Genomic DNA, 12,837 nt, shown 5'->3' on the forward strand with positions numbered 1-12,837 from the left:
GTACCCTGACACCCCGGTATTGCGGTATCTGAAAAATGAATATAGTTTTTAAAAAAAACACCGGTATTCGGTATTAAACGGTATATCGCCCAGCCCTACATCACATTATCATCTGGCAGGGAATTTCGAAACCTCACTGCCCTCACCATGAAGAACCACGTACGATGCTTCAAAGTGAATAATTGCAGGTGGCATTACATTAACTATATGCAGGATTACAAGACAATTATTGATGCTTAAAAGATAAAGTAGTTGCTGAACAATGGAACAAACCTGTACAAATGAAATCAATTTTGCCAGCACTGAAATTTTGCCAGACTGCTTGGGGGATGGAAATGACATAAGTACATAGCTGGAATAGAGATTTTCTTAGGAAAACACCACAAGGGGATATTTGTAGTCAACGTTAAAAAAATCGCTACCTCTGGCTACAAATCTCCTTGAAATGCCATGCCATAAACTAACACTGGGATCGCTGCAGGTAACACATTTCTCAAGGATTTAATCGCAGGAAATTGCGGAGAGAGGGAATTTCCCACGTTTATTTCACATCGCCTCAAGTAATGTTATATGTCTATAGCAAGGCATTTTCGAGGAGATTTGTAGCCAGCGGTATCAAATTTTTTAACGTCTGTCATTGCTCCTAATACCTTTATAAACATAAACATTGAACAGAAATCTAGCAGTTTGTTGGACATGGGCCAATTATGTGTTTCTTTAATACACCAAAATGTTGTTTAAGATAAGGTTGAACAGATGACATGGCAAACCCAGGAAGTTGAACTGCAGAAAGTACGTTGAAGTTTATCACACCAGTCATCAATTTTCATAAGTTCTGAGATTTTCAAAAATGTACATTTTTGTGATTATAGGGGACCTGTTACCCCCCAAAAAAAGACCTGCGTAATAAAAGAACTTTTCAAATGAACCATGAAACACAAATACTTTTTTTTTTTTTTTTTAAATTAAATCATCCATTCCTGTTATAAAATCAATCTGAAAACTCAGCTGTCAATCATACTTTGCCTTCTCCACCTCTATGCCTGAGGCTCACTTTGCATTCTGTACTTCCTAGATATCACTGTACGACTCACATTTCCCACCCTCCTCACCGCCTATAATTGTGTATTGTGCGCATTGTGGCACATAAACCAGATTTTATTGCTTGCTGCAATTGTAAATTCCAAACAACATTTATATAGTTTATATAGTCTAAGTAAAATCTGTTTTGCCTAACTAGCATAACAGAATATAACTTGCAATTATTTTTAAGGTACCTTTAATAAACTTCAAACAGCTTCAACAAGCTTAGCACTTTTAGTTAAAAAACAGCTATTTACCGTTTATGTAACAATGTTAACCATATAAACAAGCTAAAACACAACTGTTTAAAGGACATTACCGCTGATTATTTTCAATATGTAGAAATATGATCTACCTTCAAAGTACAAAAAATGAATGCTGCAGCAATCATCCATTAAAACATGCAAAAATCATTCTCTGGTGCTGCTTGACTGGCTAAATGTAAGTGGGGAAAACTGTGTTCCTGGGTACTGAATGAAACTAAATTGAAAGAGATGCTGCTGCTATTTTAATTCCCTATCAATCGTTCTGACACATACTTGCAGCATTGTCTGAACATAACTTCAAAAACTCACCACAAAAAAAAAAGTTTATTAAGATACAGTCAACAGGTTGATATATATATATTTCAGCACACCAAATCATTAACGTAAGTTACCTGGGTGCTACCTCCGTGTATTAGTTATCCAGAACTCCAAAAAATCAGGTGCACACCAGGATATTCATTTAGAGATAAAACATTCTTTTTATTTAATCATGCCAATAAAAAATAGGCCTATTTTTTATTGGCATGATTAAATAAAAAGAATGTTTTATCTCTAAATGAATATCCTGGTGTGCACCTGATTTTTTGGAGTTATATATATATATATATATATTATATATATATATATATATATATAGATAGATAGATATAGATAGATAGATAGATAAATAAATAGATAAATATACATACACACACACTATCACTTCCACACTATCAGGGAATATTTTATAAAATCAGATTTTTAAGCTGGAAAGTTTTACCTGTTTAACCTGTTTAATGGAGAAGGAAAGTCTATTTGGCAATTTAAATAAAACAAGGGGAGGCAAAGTAACAAACATACCAGACAAAGGAAGCAGAACTATAACGTAGAATTGCACACTACTCTCTCTCAATGTATAACATGTCTCAGAATCTACTATGGCAGTGTTTTCTGAGATTCAGTTTTAAAATGAACATGACAAATTCTATATATTATTGCTTTAAAATAACTAAAAGATGTTTTGTACGAAAACCCCTTTTCTCACCTAATGACTGCTTGGCCCACAAAAAAAATATTTTTATCCTTGTAGCACAGAGAAAATGCTGATAATAGGAGTAAATCTTGTGGTTGTTTCTCCTTGATTATTGGACCCAATGACCTTTAGTTGTGTCTTTAGGCCATAGATAAATATCTGCCAAATTTTTCATTGGCTTAAATTGCATATAAAACATATATATCTAATACCTCCATACCAAAACACACACATAAATAAGAGGTTGCCAGAGATGATATAATCACATTGCTTTTTCTCAAGCTTTTACTACAATCATTGCAATTTTAATTTAGGCTTTTATTATATGTATGGAGGTTTCTGATAATTGCAAAGCTAATTTACTAATATTTAATCTAGTCTGCCTTGTGATGGTATCATGAAACTTTTCCTGCAAAGACTGCATAATCCTAACACCCTCTAGTAGTCATTGCTTTTTATGGCTATTAAGAGTAATTAAAACTTTTAATTGCTAAACCCAAAAACTTTAATCAGCAAGAGAAAAAAATAATTGAACAATCCAACTGAATTCAGCATTTTCATTGTTTCTGCAATTTTTCATCTGGACTCATGTCAGCTTTTCAATAGCATTCATTTTCAATTCCGTGCATAAAAGGGTTTCATTTGTTGTCATGGCTACTTAAGCAACATTAACATTGCCTTGTTGTAACTCTGATATTTTGATGACACTATTAATGTGTGTGTGTGTGTGTGTGTATATATATATGGGTGTGTATATATATATATATATATATATATATATATATACTGTATGTGTGTGTGTGTGTGTGTGTGTGTGTGTGTGTATATACATATATATATATATATACATATATATATATATATACATATATATATATATATATATACAGATGCTTGGAGGAAGGTATAAAGCTTTATACATTATATATATTGGTTATATGCTTTAGCTTCTGTTTCCATGAGCTTTTTTCCTTCCGACAGCTTGTGGCTATGGCATAGCAAGCTCTAATGTTCGGGAGATTTACTTGTCTTTATTTTAATAATAACGCCTAACAAGGGACCATGACCCGGTTATGATTAGCGCTACCAAATCACTTACCCTTATCCTACCATGTAGGCACACAGGTTTATCTCGCTCTTTTTATTACTATGTTCCTTACTTATATTAAGTTACATTGTTTTCTTTCTTGTTGGCAATGCACATTAGCACTTTCTGTTTCGTTTATTTTGATCTCTTTATTATATTATTTGTTGTATTTCGTGAGTTTGGGGTTGATTGTGTACATGTATTGTCTGATGTCATCAAATTTGCATCTTTGGGGGGGGTGTCCCACACGTTCACGTTATTGTCCGTTGGTGTTCCCGCCAAACACTGTTGTTTAAAATAGAATAATAGTCATCAGCACTCACCACTAATCAACTAATTCAGAATTTTAAAACTGATTTCCTTTTTCTCTGTAGTAATAAAACAGTACCTTGTAATTGATCCCAACTAAGATATAAATAATCCTTATTGGATGCAAAACAATCCTACTGGGGTTAATAAATGTTTTATTGATTTTTAGCAGACTTAAGGTATGAAGATCCAAATTACGGAAATTTCCTTGGTCCAAAGCATTCTGGATAACGGGTCCTATACCTGTATTAGCCGGGTGCTGACCAACAAAGCATAGAAAGCACTCACGGCATCAGGTTTGCGATCCCACATGGCTAAATGTTAATATAGCCATGCCTGGCACATAACCCGTACTTTTACTATTTTCTCAATTTCTTTTCTTTTCACGCTATTCACGCATATTATTTCCGTTTGTGTACAGTTAACTAGCAATATGATTTTTCCCGCCTAAACACGCATTTAAATGCTGGTACGTATTCTGTTTACTTTCCCCGACGAAAGTCCAAGTAATGGACTGAAACATTGGATCCACAAAACCTCGCCATTCCCATTTGACATGTGATTTTTTATTTTCTTTTTCTTTATTGTGAAAATCCTATGAGTGCCGTCATTCTCTGCTAATGTTTGATTCCAAGATATAAAAGCACTGGTCGTGCTTGAAATGTTGGAATTTTTTCAATAAAAACATTTTTTCTTTTGCATCAAGCCCCTGTGTGCAGCACTCTTTCTATTAGATGCTGGCAGATTGTGCACCTCTGCACAGATGAGAAGTGTGCAGTAGGCAGTAGTTTTTTAACTTTACCAAGTCAGTTCTCTTACCTTAACCTATAAATTCTGTAAGGGTAAGGGAAACCAACTTAAAATCTCTATTTTTACAACTGAGTGTACTTGATACATAAATGCACACTGTAGTGCTGCTCTACCTGCCTCAGTGCCTACAATATATCAACAGAAAGGCCAATTTCCATCAATATTTTTAGAACCTCAAATTGAAGCAAGAAGGAATACACCAAGATTTTAGATATACCATCATAAAACCCAAAGCTATAATCTGAAAAAGATGACAGTGAAAATGTGATGAAAGCTTATCTGAAGTCCAGCAGCAGGAGCAAACACTTGTATTACTTCTCTTTAAATTTATACTTGAGAACGGAGCATTGCAATGACAATGATGTATACCATCAAGTTATCATTTATCATGTATCAATATTATTGGCATAGAAGATTAAATGAAAGATGCACACTTTCATATAACTCATTCCTTTTACAGGTGGCCTGTATTTCCCTGGGCCCATTTCTTTTTAAGCAGCAAAGATTAAAAGCATAATATAAACAAAGTTATAAAGAAAGGTCAGCATCTCTAAATTTCATTTCAAAAGCCCTTTTGTTAGCAAGCAAGCTGATCATCTGTTTTGACAAATTATATAACACACTCAAATGCAAGAAGTTAAAATGAAATCCAAACATCATGTAGAGAAGTTTATTGTGAAAGATCTTTCAATGAAACGGTGGTCCTTACTGCTTAGGCAACTCTGCCGTCACCTCACCCCCATGCTAAGAGGTATGTGCCTACCACCCCCCACCATTGCGCTCTATACATCTGTCTCTTTGGCCCACCCCTAGTTACAGCTTTGGCCCGGACTTTCCATTGTTGACACTAGGGCTCATACAGGCACATACAGGCACTTTAAACAGGTCGGGCAGAGGTAGGAGGTGCTTCATGTAACAAAAGTTGAGCTTCTCTCAGCTCACTCTTGCAATGCAGAGCTGTCTGTCTGCCTGTCCACAGTGTTTGCATGCACAGGCCCCAGAATGCTTTTACTTTGTGTTATTTGTGTGCAACTCCTCCAGACCTCATGTAATTCCTACATATAATAAATAGCATAGTTTGAAATAATCTAAATGTAATAAATGGTTTCTGCACTGGTTTTGCTGTAATAGAAGCAGGGATACATGAGATTCTTTAATTTGATACAAATAAATAATGTGCAGAAACTGTATATCTTTATTAATAATATTAATAACAACTGCATGACAGGTATGGGAAAGTAGGGAAAGGAAACACAGGAGGTGAAGTTCAGCTTCTTCAGAGGAAGAATGAAGAGACACTTCCACTCTTCATTACAGTCTTGACTCTGAAGAGAAAATATCTCTCTGCAGCTCTGATATAATAATAGATTTAGGCGGTAAAACGCTTTCAAAGCATTTTTTTCTTCAACATTACATATTATAAGGAAGGAGGAATAATATACTAGAAGATGCATATTATACAAAATGTCTCCTTTAAAAAGATAAGGAAAGTCATTTTGGCATTTTACTGCCAATAGAGTAAATAGCCCTAGAAGCTTTCTGTTTGTTAAGATTGCGGCTGCCATTTTAGCTTTTTCTTCATAGCTTCCTGCTTGCAGCTCTAGCTTGGAGCAGAAGAAGGGAGAGAGGAGAGAGCTGTAGACTCTGGCCCCAGGAATGAAGGATTTATCTCAGAGTAAGTCAGATAGGGAAGAACAGGTTTATAAAACAAGGAGACAAGAAATCCTGTATTTCTTTTGATAGAGGACTCAGTACAGCTTTTCTGTGAGTGTTTATGGCTGTATTTACATAGACCTTTCTGATAAAGCTTACTTAGTTTTTACCTTTCCTTCTCCTTTAAGGCAAGCAATGAATGTGAAGTAGAGAGTAAAATTCTTGTGTAAAAAGTTGTGCAAAAAACTGACTTAAAACAAAACACACACCTTGGTAAATTACACCTTTTACTCCAGAATTAATCCTCAACAAGGGGTTATGCTAGCTGGTTGGTAACACACACATAAAATCCAGTCATTTACCTTCTTTGTTCTACCTGCAGCTTGCAGAAAAAAAGTTAAATAGTCAAGCCATGAGCTGTCCACCATGTAAACGAAGGGTGGAGTAACCCAGGTGGGAATGGCAGATTATGAAACATCGGCGTAAGCAGAGAAGGCACATTTTAGTAAGTGTCCATTTTGTGCTGTCCCAAGATGTGATTGAGTATCTGAGTAAAAGATTAAGCAGGCACTTCCGAGGTATATATTTTGGATCTAACCAAAGCAGGCCTGCTGCCTTGTGAGGGGCAGTCAGTTGTTTGTCCCAGGGAGCCATTACAGCTGCATTTCTATAGAATTCCAGATGGGGGAATGCTAACCCTCGGGATGTGGGTTATTGGCAAAGCTTTTTGAGAATCATGTACTGTTAAACCACATAAAGTTAAGCATTTTGCTCTGAGGCTCTCAAATCTCAGTCTTGGGGGAAGCCATTGGCAGAGCGCTAAACAGATATAGAATTTTGGAGAGGAGAGTCATTTTTAAAGTGTTTGTGCCATTTTTTTTATATCGCTGTATGGTGTTTTTAATAATGGGGTATATTTTAAGCCCAATACAGATTGCATACTAAGTAGTATTTTCACTCCAATATAACTCAGACCCTTTTTAGCTCATGAGAATTCAAAATTCAGTTTAAGTAATTTTTGGATGTGGGGCTCTAATGAGCGATTAAAGGCTTCTAATTTGTTGGTGTTAATCCTAAATCCTGATACTACGCCAAATTGCTGGATTTCTCTATAAAGTTTAGGTAGGGTGGTTTGATGTTTACTGATGAAAGATATTGTATCATCGGTGACCAGTGCTATATAGGGGCTTATGGTGATGCCTCAGATATCTGGGTTCTGTCTGGGTTGTGTGAATGGTTATATACATAATGTGAACATTCAGTCATCCATTACACACATTTGATTATATAAACAAATGTCATAATTATGGGAACAAGCAGAATGCATTTTTACATTTATGGCTTCTAAGAAGAAGGCCAAAAATACTATAATCATATAGTCATGTACATATAATCATAGTTATATATATGTTACTAGCTTTTTACAGTTGATAGTCTTATCTATTCCTTAAGGCCCTTTTAAGCAACAGTTGAAAATTAATGGTTCGAAATTCAGTCTGGTGCAGTTATAACAGCACTTTACGTTCTACCGCCATATGAAATCTTGATTGAGAAAGCAAACAAAAGTCTATTATTTTACTTGGACTTGCAATGAAGCATTTTAAAACTTCTCCTTGAAATGTCTTTATGCTCCCAACAGCCCTTTTTATTCCTAACAGCTTAGTACATGGCCCAGTGAACATACAGTTTCTTGGCCATAAAGACAGTAAGAATGCCCCGCTTAATTATCCAGTGCAATGCCTCCCACAGTACATTACTAAAAAGCTGCATTATTACAAAGGCTGTGCTCAAACAGCATTAAAAATACACACACACAAAACAACTTAAGGGCAGTTAGCAAAATAAATTAGAAAAAACTAGGAATGAGACTACAAAAAAAAAAACAAAAAAAAAAAAAAACAGCCATCCTCACATCTAGCATATCACATTCCAACAACAACAACAACGTACTATAGCTAGTACTACAGTAATTTATTGTATGCTATGCATTAACATCAAGTTCCTATAGAGGGGAAATCAAAATGGAGATAGCTTTGTCAGATTTCCCCCCATATTTACAAACTTCTATCTCCACTTCTGTGAATTTATCTTTTTAACAGACACTTTTTAGATTTTATCTTTTGCACACCATCAGTAGGTATTGTCTCCTGTTAAAGGTGATGTACAACCTCCTGGAAATTTTTTAGTTTTAGTACCAGTGCAGAGATCTTTCATCTTCTCTCGCCAATCATGCCTTTTTAACTGGAAACGTGCAGAAGCTCAATTTCACAGTTTGGCCTCCATTGTGCATGCATTGCTTGCTGTTTAGCAAGATGCATATTCAGAACAGTGGTGGCCAACACTGCCAAGTAGCGCTAGTTCTGGACATGCTATAGGGGCACAGATAAGTTGGGTCTAGTGTCAGTGACATGTTGGGGAGAGGGCGGAGTACTGCTATTAAATTCAAAATCTGCCAGGGTGGCTTTACTCCTACAAAGATTTATACAATATATCCCCTCAAAAATCTATTATTGTCTCATAGGTTTCACGGAGTAATAAAAGAACGATTAAGTAACTCCTGTCGGCTTGTATAGCTTAGAATAAGTAGCCAAAATTCATGTGAAATAGGAACTAGCACTCAAACTATGTTTTTTTTGGTTCTTTGATCTTAGCTTTTTATGCACAGCCATGGATATAACAAGGCGATTCAATGTTTCAGAAGGTGAAACCTCCATTCAACAAGAAGAACAATTGAATATGCAGCCACACAATACTGCTTATTAAACAATTATTTCAAGTTTACTTGGTTCTTGGATTGTAACACTACAGAAACAGATTTTTTTTTTTTTTTTTACACATAGCTACAAAATGCTGAAATATGATGTTTCTCCTAGCAAAGGGACAGTTAAATAATTTGTGGAGTTAACTCTTCTATTAAATAATGTTGGTAAAGTTTACCCTTCACAAAAGCTCTACTGGGTTTTATTTTAATGACAAGTAATGATTTAGGAATATGTGATTTGCCTTTTATACTGAGAACACTGCTATGAAACACCTGTACATTACACCCATGTGGATTCTGAAATCAAGCCAAATTCACAAAGTAATAGAAAATATGGCACAAGTGCAGTGAGCAGCTTCAATTTCATGCAGAATTTATTAAGTCAGGAAAAACCCAATGGGCAGAGGCTCTATGTAATCAATAATATATCAAGGACAAACTCTTAGCAGTGCACCATATTTAAAATGAATCTCATTTTAGCTTTTTCCCTATTGTAACATTGTAGGTCTAGGTCCGGACAACAAAAATATATTTTGACTGTATCAGACACTGCCTAAATCAAGAGCATATGTTAGGTTCCTTATTCCCAACAGAGAAAGGTAAAAGATAAAGGTTTAACATAGTGTTGCAAAAATTGTTACTTTATATGCTTTAGTCTTTCCTATTGAATCGCATTTTGATTAAAAAGAGAGGAGGTGAACTGTCAGTTTAATAAAAAAAAATTGAACATACAGAAGGATCAGGAACCTTGACATACAAAAGGTAATTGCATTGCTTTAAGTAACTGTCATAAAGCAGACCAGAGTAATACTGACGTATGGTCGAGACCCTAACCTGCCCGCTCCTTAACCAACCCGGCTTCTCCCCTATATTTATAGACCTGTGCCCAACTTGCCTTGCAAATGATGTCACAAAAGGGGCAGGGCATGTCAGGCGTGCGCCTATAAATTCACAAGCCGGAAGGGGCAACTGGTAGCGTTAAGTCACAGGCAGGGAAGGTGAGTGGAAGAGCTCAACCCAAACCAGCCCAAGACCCGCACATGATGTGCCGAGGTCAGACCGACCAACGGATCCCGTGGGTATGGGGCCGGCCTGCACATCACTACATAGTAACTTCATGTGAACATATAACACCCGCAAAAGTTTATCGCACAATTAGTCCTTCTGCATATACGTAGAAGAAGTGATCAGCAGAAAAGAAGAAGTTACTTCCAGATCCGACCACCTCACAACCCCAAAATCCATTATTCTTGCTTTCAGTTTTATCTCTCTCTGTCTACTTGCCACTATCTTGCTACTGCTCACCCCAGCACCAGCCTTTTCCCCCCTGGGATCTTGCTAGCTGCAAAGAATCAAAATGGTTGGTTAGCTCAAAAAGTCAGACATGTATCTAGATAAATAATGGCTGCTTCAGAATCAACACAGTAGAGTAGAAGGGGACGGGATCACAGACAAGCAGGACATTTAAAGGAGACATTTTATATAAAGTTCATATTCAGTTATAATATTCATCCTCCCTCAAAATGTTAAATGATGCAGAAAGAAAGATATTTTGAAAGCATTTTACCTCCTAAAACTGCCATTACATGAGAGCTACATACACAATCTCACTGATCAGAAGTCAGAGCCAAATGAGACATGGGAGTGTCGCTTCAGTCTCCCACAGGAACTGGTCACAGCACTGACTGACAGGCTTTACTCAGCAGCAGCAGGGAAAACCCCTCCCTCCTTCTGTGTCTCTCTGCTTGTGCTGCTGCCAGGGGAGGGGAGGGGGGGGGAGAGGAGCAGTAGAGCAGGAAAGGACTGCCTGTGACATCGCTAAGCCCCACCCACTCTATGAATATTCACTTTAAGTAAGCGAGGGTGTCATAGAAGTCTATGAGGGCCAGCGATATACTGAAGAGTCTAAAGCAGAAGCTGCATAAGGTCTGGGTAGAGCACAGTTTTCAAGCAGTTATGGACATATTTGAACCCAAAAGGTATTAAAATAAAAGCACTTCCTTCTATTTTACGTTATTTGACATGGTTTAGTGCATTGTAAAAAATTTATGATATATACCCCCTTTAAACTGCAATCTGGGAGTGTGGGATAGCTCCATTATCCAAAAATTTCACATCCAACCATACGGTATGATTGAACTCTTATTTAAGAACCTGTATAACCAAAAATATGTATGTGCATATGAGAATATACATATTTACATAAATATATCCTTGGCAACAGTTCCCATGTGAGGGCTGTTGTGATAACGCTATCACTGCACGAGCAAATATAAGTAAGGGCCGACCAGGAAGCATGCTTAATATGGGGTATAATAGAATCATGTAGTTCCAACCACAATTTCACAGTAATTTGCAGAACTAAAGAAACACATGCAGGCTTCTAGAAAACAGATATGTTCTCTCTTGTATTTACTGTAATAAGGGAACAGCAACTCAAACAGACCACAATGCAGAGACAAGCACAAAAGTGTCATGTTGGCCAATGTAAATATCAATAAGAATGTATTGCAAGTAAAAAAAATAAAAAATTAAAAGAAAAGAAAGGAAATTGGGAAAAAGAATTTGTGCAAATGTCTATACTAATTTAATTAATCATAAAAAGGTCAAAGAAGGAACTACCTTTTAAGTTAATGTTAATTGCTCACAAAATGGAGAAATGCAGGTGTTATTCCCATTAGCACAGCAAAGGGAGAAAAAAAAGAAGACATCTGACAATAGCCTTAGAGAATGTACACCAGATAACTTCTTGTTAACATGGTCTTATAAAATGAGCCAAAGAAGAAAATTTGAATTGGAAATTACATTTTTATCAGCTGCCAGTACGCATAGACCATTAAAACTGGAATTTATGACAGAAATAAGAGTGCTATTTATTTCATGAAATAAAGTTACGTTTACACTTTCTGCAAGATTCAGCTAAATTGTATCTATTTTTTTTTTTTTGTCAAAATGCTTTTGCCCCATCAGCAAGGCCTTTAGTGTGAACAAAGACAATACGATTCAAATCACTTTCTTTCCTGAAATGCATCTGTAGTCAATATTGCAGATTACAAAAAAGCAAGGAAGACTAAAATTAGCATTGCTAGTTGCATCCATATGACGTGTGTAATATTATGGTATTAATTACCTGCAAATATGTTTTATCAAGGTAACATCTCTGCACGTCAGATTTTTACATTCTACTACTCATTCCCAAACAATAATCACAAAGATAATTGTTATACATGTGGAAAAAGTCGCCTTCAAAGTAAGTAGCTGCACTTAAAAGGAACTTGGCACCCAGGCATAAATAGCTGTATAATAAAAGTCCTTTTCAAATTAAACATGATACCCAAATTTTATTTTTTCCTGAAATTATCAATATTGCTAATAAGAAATTTAGAAATTTCAGCTGTGAATCATACTTTGCCTTCCCCACCTCTACTCCGTGGGCAAAAAGGCAGGAAATTACTTTTGCTTTCCATTCAGCACTTCCTAGATGTCCTTCAATTCACTTCTCTCATTCCCCCTCCCTCCTCAATGACTATAAATGGACATGTGCGTGGACATAAGGTCCCTCCATTCTGGAACATAAACAAGATTTTGGGACGATGCCAAGATTGCATTAATAACAGGGTTCACAAAAGAACGCATTACTGCTTGCTGTGATTGTGACTTCCAAGACTGAAGGAAACAAGATTTATAACATTTATATAATTTAAGTAAAGTTTATTTTGCCTGACTAGCACAATAGAAAATTTGGAATGATTTCTCAGGGTGACAGGTCTTTCATGGGCACCTATTTAAACAGGTTTGTTTATATCAAGTACAAATGTCCAATTAGAGACTTCTACTCAAGAGGAACAGAGAAGAC

At 36.1% G+C, this 12,837-nt stretch overlaps 1 protein-coding gene across 3 annotated transcripts in view; it reads right to left on the reverse strand.

The window, feature by feature from the left end:
* kdm4c (lysine (K)-specific demethylase 4C) overlaps positions 1–12,837 on the reverse strand; it is a 114,658-nt gene that overhangs the window by 49,096 nt on the left and 52,725 nt on the right. The window lies entirely within an intron of this gene.

Source organism: Xenopus tropicalis, chromosome 1 (assembly GCF_000004195.4).
Source record: "Xenopus tropicalis strain Nigerian chromosome 1, UCB_Xtro_10.0, whole genome shotgun sequence".
Taxonomy (NCBI): domain Eukaryota; kingdom Metazoa; phylum Chordata; class Amphibia; order Anura; family Pipidae; genus Xenopus; species Xenopus tropicalis.